Here is a 21242-nt window from a genome sequence, read left to right as displayed (position 1 = left end):
AAAATTAAAAAAAAAAAAAACAGCATTAGTGATCATATGGAGTTCCAGGCACTGTGTTAAAAGCTTTCTTTTCTGGGGCACCTGGGTGGCTCAGTCAGTTGAGCATCTGACTTCAGCTCGGGTCATGATCTCGCAGTTCATGGGTTCAAGCCCCACATCAGGCTCTGTGCTGACAGCTCAGAGCCTGGAGCCTGCTTCAGATTCTGTGTCCCCCTCTCTCTCCACCCCACCCCTGCTTGTGCTCTGTCTCTCTCTGTCTTTCAAAAATGAATAAACATTTTAAAAAAAGCTTTCTTTTCTTTTCTTTTTTTAATTTTATTTTTTATTTTTTAAAATTTACATCCAAAGTAGTTAGCATATAGTGGCAACAATGATTTCAGGAGTAGATTCCTTAGTGCCCCTTACCCATTTAGCCCATCCCCCCTCCCACAACCCCTCCAGTAACCCTTAGTTTGTTCTCCATATTTATGAGTCTCTTCTGTTTTGTCCCCCTCCTTGTTTTTGTATTATTTTTGTTTCCCTTCACTTATGTTCATCTGTTTTGTCTCTTAAAGTCCTCATATGAGTGAAGTCATGTGATTTTTGTCTTTCTCTGACTAATTTCACTTAGCATAATACCCTCCAGTTCCATCCACGTAGTTGCAAATGGCAATATTTCATTCATTTTGATTGCCAAGTAATACTCCAATGTATATATATACCACATGTTCTTTATTCATTCATCCATCGATGGACAATTTGGGCTCTTTCCATACTTTGGCTATTGTTGATAGTGCTGCTGTAAACATTGGGGTGCATGTGTCCCTTCAAAACAGCACATCTGTATCCCTGGATAAATGCCTAGTAGTGCAATTGCTGGGTCATAAGGTAGTTCTATTTTTAGTTTTTTTGAGGAACCTCCATACTGTTTTCCAGAGTGGCTGCACCAGCTTGCATTCCCATGTGTTAAAAGCTTTCTATGCATCATCTCACTCAGTGTTTACCACAACCTTATGAGGTTGATATTATTATTGTCTCTACTTCACAAATGAGGAAACTAAGGCCTTATTTCAAGTCAATGGAAAGTCCCGGACTCCCACCCAAGGATATTTAAGTTCAGAGGCTGTGCTTTTAACCTCTAAGCTATCTTTCCTCTAAATTAGGAAATTAAGTTTGAGCAAGATCATTTATTTGTTTATACCATTGCCTTGTTCCAGAAAGGATTTCAGGCATCTGGTTAAGTAACTTGTCCAAGATCACCCAGACAATAAGTAGCAGAGCCAGGAATAAAATCTTTCTCTCATGAACTGTATAAACTAAGTGCGATAACACAGATGTAGACCCACATTATATATTTCCTCATAAACTTGAGAAGGGGAAATGGAGACATTTTCTTTGGCTGGTTTTCATGTTCATTCTGGTTAGACATGTTCTCAACATTAGAGTTCCTTGCTTTATCTTTAGAGAAAGAATGAACAGGGGAGAGCGATTCCAGAATAACAGGACTGGGCAGTTCTTACACAGGCTGCCCATAAGAAGTATATAGAAGGAAAAGGCCTGAGATTATGGTGAGAGATGTTTTTGGTGCGTGGCAGGCAACCTGTAAACACTGCTTAGGAAATCCTCAGGAGGAAGGGTAAGAGAGAGCAAAGAGAGGGTAAAATAAGGAGACAAAAGAGAGAAGTCATGTATTAGGGGAAGTGGAAGGTGGTGAGAGGGGCACTTATACCTGTTCAAGTGTGAGAATAAAAATAATAATTGAATTTGGTCATGCGTGGTTGCAGAGAAGAAAAGTATGAAAGGTAAACACCACCAAAGCAGCCATTTTTTAAAAACTGCATATCCTGAAAATCACTTATCTCAACTCAGGGACAGTCCCCTCAAGTCTGAGCAATTAAGAGTTTTGTCAGTCCCTCTGGATCCTCTCTTCTTGAATCTGTAGCATCGTCCTTCTTAAGGCACATAATCCATTTTTTTTACCCCTAAGACTCATTCCACATAGGATTGTATAAAGAACTGTCTTTTCTTGGCAATAACTCAAAAAATAAATAGAATGAAATATATACTCATTCTTTTTTTGTGTGCTAAAAAGTGGAGCATTCGTTTGCTTTCAGTTTGAATTATTATAAAAACATCGCAGAACTTGTTCTTAATATTTCTTTTCTTCTCCTTCTTCATCTTCTTCTTCTTTTTTATGAAGGAGCCTGTCTCAACTTAGTATCCTTAACCAAACATACTTTAGTCTCAGGGCAAGAACCGGCTATAAAGAAAATACCGTTCTTTTAATAGCAGCTCTTTAGCCCTGGCTGTTCACTAAAAGCTAACTATGAGGGCAAGATGCATTTGAAAATTCTCATTAAGAACCACGATGTTTTACTTAAGTTGGACTATGCCACTCTGGATAATGTGAAACAGCAGTCACTTATTGAGAAGCAGGGACAGGAAGAGGAAATGGCTGATCTGTAACTAGAGTTCTCCAAAGGTGGTAGGTACATTTATTAATCTCTTGGGACCTATATTCAGTTAGCAACTTAAGCTGACTAGCACGTGTGTTGAGTAATGTTTAAATCGTCAGAGTGCACATATAGGAATTTAACATCACAGAAATTTATTTTTTCCCCATCCGTCCTTTCTAGACATTTCCTTTTTTAACTAAATTATGCAAACAACATTCAAAAAAGCAACTCAATTCAGGCTTGTTTGATAGAATCCTGTAGAATATTGATCATTAGAACTTCTCTTTTGCCACCAGACATGGACAAAGAGTCCTCTGTTCTAAGTAAATTAATCTAGGGCAAAGAAATTTCCATATTGCTTGCATTTAGTTTGGAGTTTTCCTTCTTTCTCCAAAGGCACCATTATGTGTGTGTGTGTGTGTGTGTGTGTGTGTGTGTGTGCATGCGTGTATACATATACACATTATATATGGAATCATATATAAAATATATAAATATATTTTAAATAGTATGTATTACATTTTTTAAATGTAAGCAATTTAATCTTGTTTTAAGAATTAAAAATAACTCTGAGGTAATTGAAGGAGTTGCAAATTCTACAAAGTAAATAGCAAAACCATGATGTTCTGGAAATATATGGAAACATGCAAATAGTAGAAAATGTATTATTATGATAGCCAGTGGCTAAAGGTCTGACCTAAATTAATTTAATCCCTCACTAACTACTTTGTAAAACCTCAGGTCCAATGCTAACAATAGCCCTCACACAAATGCAGCAGAGGCACAAATGTATTAGACCTAAATGCCCTATAAAATCGTTTGAGACCTAGAAGATCTGTGCCCTGATACTATTTTAAAAAATTATGACTGATAAGACATTCTCAGCTTGAGAAGCCTTGAAAGAAAAATGACTCATTCCATAAAGGCATTTTTATAAGGGAAGTGGATTTAGAATATAATGGTGACATTTAGTCATTATAAAGCAGATAATTTCACGAAGAATAATTTGATATTTATAACAGCATCATTGTCAATTAAATTTTGTAAAGAGTAAAAGTGAATCAAAGGTCCTTGGTGAGCAAGGAAAGAGGAAGTGGAAGCTCTGTGATGGGGTGGTTAGCAGTTAGGAGGGAAGAAAAACAAAGAAGCGATTGTACTAATTATTGCAGTTTTTTGTTTTTAATTCCACTATCTTTTAGGTCGGCATCATAGCAGAATCAAATGCCCTTAGTATTATATAAATGTATATACATCCAGGTTTCTTTTTTTTTTTAATTTTTTTAAATGTTTATTTATTTTTGCAAGAGAGAGAGAGAGAGAGAGACAGAGACAGAGGGTGAGTGGAGCAGGGGCAGAGAGAGAGGGAGACACAGAATCTGAAGCAGGCTCCAGTCTCTGAGCTGTCAGCACAGAGCCAGATGTGGGGCTCAAACTCACAAACCATGAAATCATGACCTGAGCTGAAGTTGGATACTTAACCGAATGAGGCACCCAGGTGCCCCTATAAATCCAGGTTTCTAGATGGCCAAATCTTCTTGTGGATTTCATTGTCTCCTTCCCCCACCCCACTCCCCCTCTGGATTACTCATCTAATGTACTAGTTTCTCTTCTGCAAGGCTTCCTTAAGATTTTGTTTTGTTACAATTTTTGGTTGCTAACCCGGTCCTTGAAAGACGGTTGTTTACTACATTCTAAGAAAGCCACAAACAAGGAGTGTCTCCATTGTTCTTTGGTTACACATTCCAGTCTATTCAAATTGTGAACCAACTTGTTTTTCTATTGTTTGTAGTCTATAGCCTCATATACTCTGTATTACCTCCTGAAGACAATACAGGTATTTTAAATGTCAGAAACATGCGTAAGTAATCAAACTCTATTGTATAATACATTGTGCCAAGAATGTATTTTCACACATGGTGTGTTAGTGAAGAAATAAAACCTTTAAAGTAAAGTGTTTTCTATTAGGCTACTTAATATAGAAATGGTTCATGCCCTGAGGCAAAAATTAATTGATGTGTAGGCATAACTTAGTGATTTTTAATTGAAACCTTTTTTAATTGAAACAAGTGTAAATCTGGAAGCCAAATCACATTTTGAGTCTATGGATTTATGGCTAGGATAAGTTTATGCTGAATTAGCTTTCATAAAATGTGCTTTCTTAGAAAAATAGCATTAGCTCCAAAATAAATGTTTTTGGTGGCTTTCTTGCACCCAAAACAAAATTACTGAAATTTGACAATAGCATAAAACATTTATCTTAATTAATAGTAGCACATATTTGAGAATAAAGTATGTTCAATAATTGTTTCCTAAGATCCAGCATCTGGAAATGCATTCACAACATCACCTGACCAGCAAACAAATATTTCATTTTTAGGACAGAAAAGATGAAGCTTTATCCCGTAGTTACAAAGGCTACATTTTACCAAAACTATTCATTAATCCCCTGCCCCCTCCCTTATCTGGGGTTTTGTTTTCTGCCACTTCAGTTCCCCCCCCCACACACACACACCTCCACCCCCACAGTCATCTGTGGTCAGGAAGCAAATGTTCCTTCTGACTCTCAGAAGGTCCATAGCAGCCTAAGGCTAGGTCATTTACCGCACTTCATCTCATCACATAGGCATGTTATCTCACATCATCAGGAGAAGGAGGGTGAATATAGTACAATATTTTGAGAGAGAGAGAAGGACCACATTCACGTAAGTTTTATTACAATATATTATTACTCTATTTTATTATTAGTTTTTGTTGTTAATCTCTTACTGTGCCTCATCTGTTGCTGTTTTAAGTTTATTAATTTTTGAGAGAGAGAGAGAGAGAGAGCACAAGCAGAGGAGGGGCAGAGAGAGAGGGAGAGAGAGAGAATCCTAAGCAGGCTGGGCACTATCAGCACGAAGCCTGATGCAGGGCTCAGGGCTCCAACTCACAAACCTTGAAATCATGATCTGAGCCAAAACCAGGAGTCAGACGCTTAACTAACTGAGCCCCCCAGGTGCCCCTGGGCCTCGTTTGTAAATTAAACTGTGTCATAAGTATGTATGTATGGCCATAGCTCATTTTATTGTGCTTCACTTTATTGCGCTCCATAAATAGTGTGTTTTTATAAATTGAAGGTTTGTGGCAACCCTGCAGGGAACAAATCTATTGGTTCCATTTTTCCAATAGCATTTGCTCACTTTCTGCTCTGTGTCACATTTTAGTACTTCTTCCAATATTTCACACTTTTTCATTATTATTATATTTGTTATGGTGATCTGTGATCAGTGATTAACCACTCACTGAAATCTCAGACAATGACTAGCATTTTTTTAGCAATATTTTAAAATTAAAGTATATACATTGGTGTGTTTTTTTAGACTTAATGCTATTTCACAGTTAATAGACTACAGTATAGTGTAAACATAACTTTTATATACACTGGGAAACCAAAAAATTCATTTGACTTGCTTTATTGTGATATTTGCTTTATTGCGGTCGTCTGGAACCAAACCTACGATATCTCCAAGGTATAGGTAAAAACAGTATATATAGGGATCAGTACTATCTGCAGTTTCAGGCATTCACTGGAGGTCTTGGAATATATCCCTGTGGATAAGGTGGGGGGAAGGGGGTGGTGGGGGAGAGGGGACTACTGCAGTATATTGTTATAAGGTCTATTTTCTTTGTGAACATCTGCTTTGTATTTCATTCATTCCTTGGGGTTTGTAGCTTGGTAAAACACAATTGGCAAATATATTTACCTAAAAAAAAATTTCTCATGACTCTTCTAACTCCCCAATTAGAATTTTAGATCAAAAAGAAAGTAAGCGATAAATGCTATTTATTTATTTATTTATTTATTTAATGCTTAAAGGATAAAAGAACAGAATGCCTAGCTCATTTACTTCTATTAAGATGTGCATGGGGGCACCTGGCTTCAGTTGATTAAGCATCCGACTTCGGCTCAGATTATGATCTCACTGTTCATGGGCTCGAGCCCCACCTCAGGCTCTATGCTGACAGCTCAGAGCCTGGAGCTTGCTTCAGATTCTGTGTTTCCCTCTCTCTCTGCCCCCCTCTCTCTCACCGTCTGTCTTTCTCTATCAAAAAAATAAATAAACATTAAAAAAGAAAAAGACCTGCACGAAACCATAAATGGTAATGTGTTTATGTAACCTGTTTAAAATCTATCCAAGTCAGAGAAAATATCAGCCCTCACTGGGTATATCAATATACAGTTCTGCAATATAAGAAAAGAAAAATTGACCAAAATAAACTTTAAAAAGACAAACAAACAGGGGTGCCTGGGTGGCTCAGTCAGTTAAGCGTCCAACTTTGGCTCAGGTCATGATCTCGCCGTTCGTGGGTTTGAGCCCGTGTCGGGTTCTGTGCTGACAGCTCAGAGCCTGGAGCCTGCTTCAGATTGTCTCCCTCTCTCTCTGCCCCTCCCCCACTCATACTCTGTCTGTTTGTCTCTCTCTCTCTCTCTCTCTCTCAAAAATAAAATAAAAACATTTAAAAATTAAAAAAAAAAAAAAGAGATCATGTGGGTCAGTGTATTACTTTGATCAGAGATTTCTGACCAACCAAAAGAACTGAATTTGACATCTATTCAAAATAATGGATCATTTGGTAGCAATGTATACTCTTCTTTCTGGGTTATCTGCTCAGGTACCTGTCACTGCCAATCTCTGTTTTTGGTCTAAAAAATTAGGCTTCTTGGCATCCCCCTCTACTTTTCCCCCACTGCCTGAAATAGTCTCTGTTTGGTAGTATTCAGATTAGACTTTCTAGAAAGTCTTTTTTTAGTTTGGCATTGGACCCTCATTTTAGCTCCTCCATTTGAATTCTCTAATTCTGGTGAAATAGGATTCTCCAGTATTAAATCATGATGTCTCCAGGGTAACAAAGCAGAGAAGTGGTAGGATATGCTAAATAAGGCTCTGAGCCATTTCAAATATTATGTGGAAAGCAACCAGGAATAATCAAAGGCACCATAGAATTTCAAAGAAGGGTATTCCTTGAATGAACATATATTGAAGAAATAAAATGCATGCAGAACAAAAATGGGGAAGTAAAAAATATATTCATATTTTATTTTATTTGCATGAAGAAACACTGGAAGAATAAACCAAAAACAATAAAAATTATTACCCATTAAGGAAAAGAGCTGGAGTGGGGCAAGAGAAAGAGTAGAATCTATTTGTGTATACCTTTTAGTTTGGAATCATGAAAAACAAAGTTAAGTTGAAATAAAAAATACTTGGAAGATCGGGATCGGGATCCTCAGCTCTACTTCCTGAGTTAGTTCTGTTCTATAGTTGCCAGTGGTCTCTGGCAGCTATGGGCAATCAAGACCACCACAACCAATTACAGAAAAAAGACCACCTTTTCCTCAAAGAGCTCCAGTAAATGTCCCAGAATTGAGTCTTATGGTTTTTTTTTTTTTAAGTTTATTTATTTATTTTGAGGAGTGAGAGAGTCGGGGGAGGGGCCAAGAGAGAGATAGAGGTAGAGAGAGAGGGAATCCCAAGCAGACTCCATACTGTCAGCATGGAGCCTGATGTGGGGCTTGAACTCATGAACCATGAGATCATGACCTGAGCTGAAATCAAGAGTCAAATGTTTAACTGAGTGAGCCACCCAGCTGCCTGAGTCTTATGGGTTTTGATTGGCCTATTTTGAACCATGTGCTCAACTCCCAATCCATCCCTGTAATCAAAGAGATAGCATGCTACCATTGGCTGTGCTGTGGGCACAGGAGTGAAGTGTGCTTCATGGGAAGTGTGATGGTAGAAAGGAGAGAAATAATACCCCAAAGGGAAACTGGGGTATATTGTCAATAAGGGATGATAGATGCTGGGCAGTAAAAACACTAAATATGTCTACCACACTCCCCTCTCAGTAAAGACCCTTTAGGAACTTTACCAGACATCTCCAGTTTTAAGGAGATGACCAAAAGTAGCTTTTTAAAAGAGACCTGAGACTCCGAAATTAAAATGAGTTTCTCAGCCTAAAACAGGCTATTCAGAGGACATGTTACTTTAGGAAGCAGGTCAGAACAATTGCTATTTTAATCAAGAAAGAGCAGCAGTTAAATAAAAATTACTTAAATCCCAAAGACTGAGATTTATGAAACAGCTAATGATGAGCAGTTTAATAGAACTGGCTTTCTTGAGTGAGACAGGACAAGAAACTATTTTTGTATTGTTCTTTTGTTATAAAAGCTGGGTAATTATTTGGGCCTTTAAACCCTCTTTGTATTTCTGAATGATGACCATAGCCAGTTCTTAAATAAATAAATACTCCACAAGGAAAAGACTGAAAAGAGGCATTCTTTGCAGCAGAGGTTCTAGCCTGTTATTCCATGGCTGGTCTCAATTAGCTTTCTGCCGCCGCCACGCATTAGTGAAAATGGCAGTGGGCGTAAAGAACATGCCCATAGGTCTGTGGAAGATTTCCATTTTCTCTTCATTTCTGGCACCACTGTAACACTTCAGCCCAGCACACATAATCAGTTGGAGTGCATGAATAAAACTCTACTATATATAGTATGAGTGAATTCCAGGATGCAAACTATATATAGTCGAGCAAAATAACAAGTTCGGTCTCATGTTACTCAGCTTGGCAGTGTTTAAAACATTAAACAGTTCTTTCCAGTCACTCCTTGTTGAATGCTGGTCTTTACTGGTGCTTCCTTTGTGCACCCTTACTTTCAGCTAGGCTGTTTTTATAAGTCTGTTTCTGGACTTTTGTCAAGTAGTCGCTGTTTCTGTCTGATTTCCATGGACAGACACGGTGGTAGCATTTCTAGGCAGGAAGAGCTCACGCTGGCCATCTGGCTGGGGGGTTGCCTGAAATCTTTTTGGAGGTTACTTGGAGGGTGCTGATGGAGACTACAGATGGAGGGCTAAAGGATTCACCTAAGGCTATCTTTTGGTGCTGCCACTACCATACAGTGTATCTTTTTGTTTTCTTATAGAAACTGCTCATTCTGGCAGGCGCTTATCCAGCCAATTAAGTAAAGCTCATCTAACAGGAAATCTCTATTTTTTTCTCTGAACTGCCGATTTCCCTCAGCAGGGAATTGAGGGATCCGGTGAACATTTATTGGGACATTGGGGACGCCGACAAGAACAAGACGGTTCTTGTTTTCAAGTTGTTCATGGTCTACACTGGAGTTGGGGTAAAGGGACACACAAAACCAAAAATATATGCAATGACTGGTACTTTAGTGGTGCTTTGTAGAAGTTACATTGTGGGCACAAGGGAAGGTTCCATCTATCTCAGATCGCACTCCCTATTTGTATCTCTTCTCTCTAGTGCAGAGCAGCTCATATGTCATTTCTCGCCCCATCCCATTCACTTGATTTCACAAGTATTTATTGAGTATTAACTCTGTGGTCATTGCTGGGGCTGCAGCTATGTTGGACTTTTATTCCAGTTTGGGAATCAGATAATAAAAAAGTAAACAAGATATTATATAGTAATAAGACAGGCTAAGGGATAGCTAGGGACCGTGGTGGTGGTAGGGGGCATAAAAGGGGAAGGGTTGCAATGGTAGGCACAGAGATCACAGAAAGCCTGTGTGGGGAGGTGACATTTAGCTGAGACAGGATTGGTAAGAAGTAACCAGCCATAGGGGGATCTGAGGAAAAGCATTGCTCTCAGGTAAACTAGAAGGGCAAAGGCTGTAGGCAGGGAACATTTTGGAGTGTTTCAGAAATGGAAAGGAACCAGTGTGACTACAACTTACAGTGAAGGGGGGCAGTATTGGGAGTTGAGCTTGGAGAAATCAGTAGTGGCCAGATCACAAGGTCTGTGCAATCTTGGTGGGGTTTGAATTTTATCCTCAGCGCAACTTGAAGAAGGAAAATATACTTTTCCAGTTATTGGGGTATATGTGTTTCTCATCCAGGGTACTCTCTTCACCATCTGAAGGAAACAGAATTAGTAATTACAATATTGGCTACTTGGTGAGCACAGAATTAGAGCAAAAATAAATGAAAGGTTTTGAGAGATATTTTGCATAGGCTATGGACGGGTCCGTACCATTGGGGATTTGCCCTTTTGAATGTCTGGATATTTGTGAGCACCTGATGTACTACATACCCTTGAACGAATTTTCATTCTCCAGGTCGCCTTGATTTTTAGGGTTGACAGGAATCTCTTGTCCACACTGTCCCCTTTCTTCACTTTCACAACTTTCAATACATTGAGGATCCTCAATTTATTTATTTATTTTTAAAACATTTTGTTTGTTTGTTTGTTTGTTTGTTTTGTAGTCTTCACACTCAGCATGGAGCCCAACGCAGGGCTTGAACTCAATGACCTTGAGATCAAGACCTGAGCTGAGACCAAGAGTCAAATACTCAACCAACTGAGCCACCCAAGTGCCTGGATCCTCAGTTTATAAATAATATTTAATCACCTCAAGAATCTAATCCAAAGCCTATTATATAATGGACCTTCATCGGAAGTATGTAGTTATATAATATCCCATCCACAGTTAGTGAATGATTGTTAGAATCAGTCCTAAAGAGTGAGACTTCCAGACTTGGTCTTTTGTTTGGGGGTGAGTCTTCCTTTTAGGCTTGTCACCTATAATTACTGACCATAATATGAATATGCTTTAAAAAAAAATTTTTTAGGGGTGCCTGGGTGGCTCAGTCGGTTAAGCGGCCGACTTCGGCTCAGGTCATGATCTCGCAGTCCGTGAGTTCGAGCCCCACGTCGGGCTCTGTGCTGACAGCTCAGAGCCTGGAGCCTGTTTCAGATTCTGTGTCTCCCTCTCTCTGACCCTCCCCCCGTTCATGCTTTGTCTCTCTCTGTCTCAAAAATAAATAAACGTTAAAAAAAAATTTTTTTTTAATTTTAATTCCAGTATAGTTAACACACAGTGTTATATTAGTTTCAGGTGTAAAATATAATGATTCAACAATTCTATACATTACTCGGTGTTCATCATGATAAGTGTATTCTTAATCTCCTTCACCTATTTCATCCATCCCCCACCCACCTCCACTCTGGTAACTGTTCTCTAGAGTTAAGAGTCTGTTTTTTGGTTTGTCTCTTTGTTTCCTTTTTTGTTTTTATTGTTTTTTAAATTCCACATATGAGTGAAATCATATTGTGTTTATTTGTTGTTCTCTAACAGACTTATTTCACTTAGCTTTACACTTTCTAGTTCCATCCATGTTGTTGCAAATGGCAAGATTTCATTCTTTTTTATGTTTAATATTCCATCATATATATATATATATATATATATATATATATATATTCTTCTTTATTTATTCACCTATCGCTGGACACTTGTTTCCATAGTTTGGCTTCTGTAAATAATGCTGCAATAAACATAAGGATGCATATATCTTTTTGAATTAGTGTTTTTGTACTCTTTGGGTAAATACCCAGTAGTGGAATTGCTGGATCATATGGTCGTTCTATTTTTACTTTTTTAAGGAACCTCCATACTGTTTTCCACAGTGGCTGCACCAGTTTGCATTCCCACCAACAGCGCATGAGGGTTCCTTTTTCTCCATATCCTCACCAACACTTGTAGTTAAGATGTATATGGTTTTGATGTAAAATAGAATCTTTACCCAAAGGATCTGTCCACCTAGCAATTTAAAACCCAAATAAAATAAGTAGTGTTTCTTCTTTTTGGAACTCGTCTGCTCATTCATTCAAGTACATGGAGCTCCAGGCGGTGCAATGGGCACAGGGGATAGAACAGTTGCATGATGTACTCCCAGGCCCCGGGTCTGAAAAAGCTTTTAAGTGTATTTCCGGTCCTTAGAATGAACAAATTGTCCAATTACAAACTATATACTTATAACTGCCTGAATTTATAGGGTATGTTCTCCATTCAGCTTACAAATATCTGTCTTTAATTATCTTCCCAAGACTAACAGCCACCACACCACAGCTCCTGGTTTCTCCACTCGCCTCCCTCTTCCTTCTTCCTACCTCCAGAGCTCTTGCTGCTGTTGCCATGACAACCGGAATGAAAAGCCTTGGAACCTTATATTTTATTATGGGTGCCTCCCCATAAGGACATTATTGTACATCTGCCAAACTGGACTCTGGAGGCTCTTCTTTAAATATACCATTAAGTCATGTTAAAATAGGAACTCTAGAGGCAAGATTATGATGGTGTTTAATCAGGGACCTAGGAATTCTCAAATCTTGTTTTCAACCAGCCATTTCCTTCTTTGAGGTTTTCAAAGAAAATATGTACACTAATGACAAAGCAAGATCTAGGCATGCTTTTTACTAAATGGGGCTTTACACCTAAACCTCATATGGCTTTCTAGTGACTACATCCAGGCCTGGTGGAGATCACTTTTGGCCTAAGCCAGGTTGGCCTGAGGAATCTACTTGACTAAGAAACAACTCAAATCTGTCCTCAGAGCCCCAGGCTCTGAGAGCCATCTGCCTGCTTGACATTTACCTTTGGGTGACTCTTAGACATGTTCACCGTACCAATCTTTCCATCCCTATTCTTCCCCTAGTCTTTCTCCTCTCAGTTAACATCTCCACCATTCAGCCAGTGGCCCAAGCCAGAAACCTGGGAGTCACCTTGAGTCTTCCCTTTCCCCGGCCTCACCCCATTCCTAACCGTTCCCTATCAAGTCCTGTCAGCTCTATCTCCAACATGAAACTCGAAGAGGTCTGCTTCTCTACATCTCCACTCCCACCTCTTTACAGCAAAACATAGTCATCTTCGTCCTGGATTGTAATAGAATTCTGACTCTTCTCCCCAGTTCCACTTGTTTTCCCCTGAAGCCCTTCTCCATAGAGCAGCTAGATTGTAACACTTTTTTTGTTTGTTTTTTTTTTTTTAATGTAATTTATTGTCACATTGGCTTAGGTACAACACCCAGTGCTCATCCCAACAAGATTGTATCACTTTGTACTTTGGAACTCTTCATGGCTTCCCATTATACTTGGAATAAAATCCATATTCTTCATGCTGGCCTACAGGGCTCTGCCCTGAGCTCTCTGAGCAAACTTTCAAGCCTCATCTTGTGCCATTCTCCACCTGGCCTCTACTCCAGTCATACTTTTCTTTCCTCAACCCCCCATGTGGCTTGCAAATATCTGTCATCAATTTCCTTCGAAGTCAAATAGCTGCCATAGGTCCTGGTTTGTGGACCACGTTTGTTCCTCCCACCCATGCCTTTACACTTTCAACAACTTCTGCCTGGAACACGTCTTCTCCACCCTTTGCCATCTCTTTTCCTAGTGGCTGTCTCCTCTTCAACCTTGAGGTCTCAGTGAAATGTCACCTTCTCAACAAGCCCTTCCCTGACCACCCTATCCAAAATGGCCCTCCCTCCTCAATGATCCTCTATCAGTGCATCCTGTGTATTTCTTAAACTACACTTCCCAGAATATATAACCATTTTGTTTACTTGTTTGTGTATTTACTAAGTTTGTATTCCCAAGTAGGAATGTCAATTCCTTGAAGGCAGGGACTAGATCTGTTTTATTCACACTGAATGGCACATAAGAAGAGCATAATTAGTATCTCTTAGATACATGAATGATCCTGCTTGAAATTCTGGCAGCAACATCTGCACCCAGCAAAGAAATAAGAAATTCTTTTTCCCATTCATCCTTCACTGTCCTAGTCAGGGTCTTGATGGATCATACAAATGAAGATATTTTAATGAAGGAATTATTTCTTTAAAAAAATTTTTTTATGTTTTTTTTTTTTAATTTTTTTTAATGTTTATTTATTTTTGAGACAGAGAGAGATAGAGCATGAACAGGGGAGGGTCAGAGAGTGGGAGACACAGACTCTGAAACAGGCTCCAGGCTCTGAGCTGTTAGCACAGAGCCCGACACGGGGCTCGAACTCACAGACCGCGAGATCATGACCTGAGCCGAAGTCGGCCGCTTAACCGACTGAGCCACCCAGGCGCCCCTATGTTTATTTATTTTTGTGAGAGAGAGAGACAGGGAGACACAGAATCTGAAGCAGGTTGCAGGCTCTGAGCTGTCAGTATAGAGCCCGATGAGGGGCTCGAGCCCATGAACAGCGAGATCATAGCCTAAGCAGAAGTTGGACACTTAACCAACTGAGCCATCCAGGCACCCAAAGGAATTATTTCTTTTTTTTTAAAAAAATGTTTATTTATTTAGTTTTGAGTGAGAGAGAGAGCATGAGTGTGGGAGGGGCAGAGAGAGAAAGAGAGAGGATTTCAAGCAGGCTCTGCACTGTCAGCCCAGAACCTGATGTGGGACTCAAACTCACAAACCGTGAGATCATGCCCTAAGCCAAAATCAAGAGTCAGATGCTTAACTGACTGAGCCACCCAGGTGCCCCTAATGAAGGAATTGCTAACTGAGACATGGGCAGGGTTATGAGAACCAACACAGGATGTTGAGACACCAAAGACTGGCATGAGCATGGAGCATTTATACCCCCCAAAAGGTGAGGACAAAGGAAGCAAATGAATGGTGTCCCTATGGCCCAGTAAGAGCTGGAGCTTTGGAGGAAGGGCCATCCAGCTACAGATGTAGTCTGGAGAAACATAGCCACTGCCAGATTGGCAACAGCTAAGCAGGATAGGAATAGCCAAAGAAATACCCCATCCTGACTCTCCTCTTACTCTCTCATCGATGATCCATGCCCTTTCTTGGCTAAAACCAAGTAAAAACCAGCCTGCAAGGAAATGCAGGTGAATGAATACATTTGTAGCCCAGCCTTTCAAAGCACAGAGCAGGTGATAAATGGAGAATGATCAGCAGAGATGTGACTCCTAGCAACCGGAACTCAGACTGGTCTTACTCCTATGATTTAGAGGTCAATCAAATTTGGGGTTTATGCTTGGAATATAACTACCATTTATACCATTGTGTCTAAGGAAAAACCATTTGGATTTTTTAAGTAACGAACTTACTAATAAACTTGGGAACATAATTCACTAGGGCATTTATAGTGCCTTTATAGTGAACGAGTGGGTGAGGTGTTTTTATTATTAATAAACATAGCACAGCCTGCTCAAAGAAAGAAAGAAAGAAAGCTCCCATAATCTTATTTGGCTACCTCATAAATTGAATTATGAGGCATTTTGGTAATATACATAGTATCCTCACAAAATACATGGGACCAGTATCTGGCAAATTGGATTTCTAGGTCCTGTCAAACCAGTTACAGAGAAAATATAGCTAGAATTTTTTTCTGAGTCAAAAACCTTAAAGTCTTTGAGTTCCGGTTTTCATCCTGCTCTCAATAGTTGCTATGTGAGAATGTCCATTTCTGGTTCATGTTAGTCTGTAAATACAGAATTGCACCCTGTTTATTTCAGGGATATTGGTCATCTTGGAGTTTTCACAAGGTTTTACAAACTATGCTGGAGGAAATAAGAAGTGAAATGCAAGTCTTCCTAACAGCTGACAATGCAGCTTTGGGGAAAATGCCATTTCATCTTTGTAAATTTAGCACTGGGAGTTGGGGCTGAGTTGCATGGCTAGGGGAATAACCATGTCAATATACAATTCCTCTCTAAAAATCTTTGTTTTACAATATGACTTGAATGCTCAGACAGCTATATTGAATATCTCAATAGGAGTAGAAGGGCATTAGGATAAAGAGGCAGCTGCCAAATATATTGTATCTTTGTTAATTAAATGCTAGATCTGTAAATGGGGCTCCATAATAGCAAACAGCAACCTCATTTCCAATTCATTTCTCTCTTTGCTTAAAATTCTCTAAATATTGGAAATAAGAACCACCAATATTTAATAAGAATGTCCCCCCCCACCTTGTCTACTCTCTGCATTGTGTAGCCAGAAAGAATGCAATATGTTTATTGTGTTTATTGATTTATTTACACTTACAAAAATAATAGAATGCTAGTTTAAGACAGGCTTGATTTTATCTTTCCACTGTGTAGAAAAGAAGCAAATTATTCTAGGGCTTTAAATGTTTGAAATACAGAGGCTTGTGAGGAAAATTCAAATCTGCCTCTGATTTCCCTCTGTTCTGGGATTCTGCAAACAGAAAATCCTCTCCTAAAAAAAAAAAAAAAAAATATATATATATATATATATATGCACACAAACACATATATACATATACATTTATATAAATATATATGTATATATATATATATACATATATATTTATAAACTACCTGGCACATAACCCAAGAAAAGCGAAGCAGGGTAGATGGCAAAGTGAAACATAAACGCAGTGGAAAAATGTTTGGAAAGCCACTCTTTACCAATAAATATCTTAATTAAATCATCTAGGACCTTATTCCGTAATGATATGCACTAGGTGTCTCTGCCTCCATTTAATCAGCTCAGCATTATTCCCCTTTCAGAAATGATACATACTGTTGAGGTGTATCCAGCTGAAAGACACATCAACACAAAGTGCAATGGAATTCAAATGTGGGGTTTTTTTCAGTGTATATTTTTAAATGGCCTCATTTCTTCCACTATCTATAGACTGATCATAATGGATCACCCAGGTTAAAGGATGAAGTAGAAATAAGGCACTACCACATTTATAGACACAAAAACACAGTAACTGTAGGTTTATGGAAACTAAGCTTAAGAAATATGCAAGGCACTTACTGGTTTCTTTCAGAAACCTCTAAGATGTGGGAGAAATATGTGTGAGATTTGGGCTTTCGTTTATTCAAATATGAGGAATTTGTCCGCTAGAGTCAACTGACTGATAGTAGATGGGAAGGATTAGTGTGGGTCTTATTTGGCAGGCTTCTCGGTAGAAACCCATATGCTCTCTGACATTGATTATAATTATTTTTCCATCATTCCCAGGTTAAGTTCTTAGCAGGAATGTGAGCCAACTCTCTCCCTACGAAGGCTCCTGCTGTGAAACCATTTCTGGCAATGAATCTTTAACAAAAGATCAGGAACTTGACATTTCTTTTTAAGCGCGAGAAGAAAATGTGTGCAATGTTGGAAGCAAATACAGGGATAGAAAGAGCTTCTAAACAGTCACAGGGAGGAGCAGTGAATCAGGAAGAAACATTACATGATATGCCAGTGGCTTTATTTTTGCGAAACAGCAACTAATGACTAGGTATGGAATATGTAGACTATATATTGTTATGCTTCGGTGTCTTTAAAGTAGAAGGAGGGACGATGTGTTTAATTGTTGTTTTGGACCAGGTGTATCTTTATGATTTTATATTCAACTGATCTTCAAGGAGATTGTTAGGAGGTTGAAACAGAAATTTAGGATAATATTTTAAGAAACAGAAAAGGCAATTATTTTTGTTCTAATTGACTAGACCCGCAGAGTTAAAAAATTTTTTTTTTCAGAAATGATGTGTACATTTGTGAATTTATTAATCTGATTTTCAGGGCGAGTTCTTGGGGGAAAGGCTAAATAAAGTACCAGGATGCTTCCAGGGTGAGAATTTTTCATCCTCACAGTGTCCATCTACAGTAAGAAAATTGCTTCAAAATTAATTTGAACAGCAACAGATGCAGAAAATGGCATGGTGATAAAAAAAAATTTACCAAATTAAACATAAAAGAGTGTCAACTTCTCTCCTAAAGGATGGTAATTCTACCTCATGGCTTAGTGCATTGTAATGATTGGTTTCCCCATTAAAATCAAATGCAGAATATAATTAAGTAAATCCTTCAGCTTACATGTCTTCTAAAATTCCACTAGCATGGGGTGCCTGGGTGGCTTAGTTGGTTAAATGTCTAACTCTTGATTTTGGCTCAGGTCATCATCTCACAGTTCATGAGTTTGAGCCCCCTGTTGGGCTTTCTTCGAAGAGCCTGCTTGGAATTCATCTCTCTCCCTCTCTCTCTGCCCTCCCCCACTTGCACTCTTCTCTCTCAAAGTAGATAAATAAACATTAAAAAAAAATTCTGCTAGTGTGATGTGTACTAAGGAAGGAACTGGTGATGAGCCCTGGGTGTTGTATGTAAGTGATGAATCACTGAATTCTACTCCTGAAACCAATGTTACATTGTATTTAAATTTTTAAAAGATTGGCTCAAAAAATGAAATAAAATAAAATTCCACTAGCCGAGGGACTCACCAGAGGAAGTAATAAGTACTTTATTTATTTATTTTTTTTTATAATTTTTTTTAACGTTTATTTATTTTTGAGACAGGGAGACACAGCATGAACGGGGGGAGGGTCAGAGAGAGAGGGAGACACAGAATCTGAAACAGGCTCTAGGCTCTGAGCTGTCAGCACAGAGCCTGACATGGGGCTCGAACTGACGTACCGCAAGATCATGACCTGAGCCGAAGTTGGATGCTTAACCGACTGAGCCACCCAGGCACCCCAATAAGTACTTTAATGAATGCCTTTCACCATAAATGTAGTTCAGATGAGACTTAAAGTCAGCTCAAATAACATAATAGGCACTTTTAGCCACTGGACTAATAAACATTTTTTTTTTTTTTTGCTGAATTAGACTCTTCTAACCTTTTGGATAAAGTTCCTATTGGTATTCCTCTTCCTACCTTTGTGAAAACTGTAACCAAAATAGATGTGTACATGTTTATACACGAGAATGAGATTAAATGAAAAGTTTGATTTAAAAAGGACACCACATATTATAGAAAACCAAAATGTATCACAGCAGTGACCCCATGCATGTTACATCAAAATTCATTGCAGGAGGATAAATCATCCTAGTTTTTAGATATGGAAAATGCATATTGTTCTTCCTGTTTTAACATGTAAATTTACATTCAGTTACAAAATCACAATTCAATTTCTATCTCAAATTTTGACTGTCATTATTATATTAATAAAAAATCACATTTCTAGAAACAATTATAATTACGTATCTTTCGGGTCTATTGTTACTGTCTTGATTTGGCATAACCAATACTTCTCACTACAGGTGAAGATGTTAATCATACTGGGGGAAAAAACTAATAACTATTCTCCAGTGCTAGGAAAATGAACATATCTGCCTGGATGGGAGAAACCTAAAAAATTCCAATAGTCTGCCTTATCTCTTCTATCAGCATAACAGCTAACATTTATCACATGTGCAAGACTGCTGGACATTTTACATGCATTCTCTCATTTAATTCTCATAAATCTCTTAAATATCACATTTAAGCCCCCAACAACCCTATGAGAGAGGTACAAATATCCTCATTTATACTGAGAAAACTGAAGCATAGAGAGATTGAGTGGCTTGTCCAAAGTCATACAGGCAGGAAGCCATCTTTTGTAATCCTCTGTATCAGTTGCATCTTCCAGGAAGCAGACACTGAGATGGAGTTAAGAGTGTAAGGAGTTGATTTTGGTGAAATGCCTGTAATAGAAAAAAAGGGGGAGGAGGCAGGATAGGACAGGTAAAGCCTCTGGACCCTGGTGTGGATCTGCCACTTGTGAAAGAAAAGTAGGGAGGAAAAAAGATTGAATAAGGAGATGCTTAGAACAAAGTTTTGGCCAACTCACTTGGAAGCTCTGGAGTAAAGATTGACAATCAGAGGGTATCTCTGTTGGGCAGAACTAGTCAGGCTCTCATATTTCCATCATGTTCAGTTATTTTCCAGGGAAAAGCATGGCCTCAGCTCAAAAATTGAGTATAGTCTGAGACACTGCAGCTGGAGATCATCTGCTAATTGCTCCCCTTGCAGCTGGATGTAAGTTCTTTCTTGAAGGGGGATCCAAGTAGTACATCTTCCTGACCGTCACAGTCCACCCTTTCACCATCCAGATCCACCACTTCACATTTGGGGATCAGCTCCTCCAGGACTGTGGTGGGTCTTTCTTCTTGCAGAGAAACTTACAAGAGGGAGGTTAGTAGGATGAACTATAGTCCTTGTCACTGCAGTGGCCTTGGGGCCACAAGTGGTACTAATTCTCTCCCTTCTCCACTATCTATTCTAAATTTATTTGCCCTTATCTATTATCTCTATTGGTCTCAGTGACTTACCTGGTGGTGAAACACAACCTTCATTTCTGATGGGTCTGAGCCACTGGTGACCATACCTTTCTCAGGCTTTGGTTGCTGTACTTGTCCCTATACATTCTTAGTTGGGCAAGGAGATACTATATAAAGCACTCAGTGGATCACCTGAGTCCCATACATATTCCTCCTTCCCGCCATTTTGTAACAACAGCCAATTACTTTTGCCAAGATGGTGAGTCTTGCTTGCTCATCCGTGGACACGGGGATTAAAAATGTCCAGGCAGGAGCCATAACTTGTAGTTCAAATGGAGTTCTTGCTGGTTCCCCAATCATGACTTTTTTTTTTAAGTTTATTTATTTATTTTGAGAGACAAGAGAGAGAGAGAAGAGAGATAATCCCAAGCAGGGTCATTTCTGTCAGTACAGAGCCCCATGTGGGGCATGATCTCACGAACGGCAAGATCATGACCTGAGCCAAAATCAAGAGTCGCCCACTCAACCGACTGACCCACCCAGATGCCCCAATCATGGCTTTTTATTGGGCAACTGCTCTCAGCCTTGTGCTCTCCATCCCTGCTTTCTTTGGATGATGTATGTTAAGCAATACCCACATTAGCTGCCTATCTATTTTGCCCCTTAGGATTCTATTAACCATCTCCACAGCTTTCTTTGAGTCAAGCCCCCTTGGCTGCCATTCCACTTTGCTGGTCATGGCAATAATTGTGGGATCCCCGCCCACCCCCGCCTTGGCTTATGGTAGTTAGGTGCTGCCCCCTAGTCTCTACTGCTTCAGGGCCCCATCAGGCCCATTTTTGTCAGTGGGCCAAGCCCTATGACAGTCTCTCCTACTGGTAACCCTAGCCACCACTGAAACTTTAACTGATGCTGGTGCCTCTCTCACTAGCATATTCCTGATAGCTTTGACAAATG

General features: G+C 39.1%; 1 long non-coding RNA gene and 1 pseudogene across 2 annotated transcripts in view; one reads left to right on the top strand and one right to left on the bottom strand.

Annotated features, from left to right (window-relative positions):
- Nucleotides 1–21242, top strand: part of LOC132688556 (glyceraldehyde-3-phosphate dehydrogenase-like) — a 138860-nt pseudogene that overhangs the window by 68566 nt on the left and 49052 nt on the right. The window lies entirely within an intron of this gene.
- The window catches only part of LOC132688569 (uncharacterized), a 66358-nt gene continuing 53681 nt past the window's right edge, over nucleotides 8566–21242 (bottom strand). The window contains exon 3 of the long non-coding RNA XR_013552025.2: nucleotides 8566–10352. This is a non-coding gene — a long non-coding RNA (uncharacterized LOC132688569). The remainder of the gene's footprint in view (nucleotides 10353–21242) is intronic.

This window comes from Panthera onca, chromosome E1, assembly GCF_046562875.1.
Source record: "Panthera onca isolate mPanOnc1 chromosome E1, mPanOnc1 haplotype 2, whole genome shotgun sequence".
Classification (NCBI taxonomy): Eukaryota; Metazoa; Chordata; class Mammalia; order Carnivora; family Felidae; genus Panthera; species Panthera onca.
The sequence above is the reverse complement of the archived record's forward strand: the minus strand, read 5'-3'. Positions and strand labels throughout refer to the sequence as shown.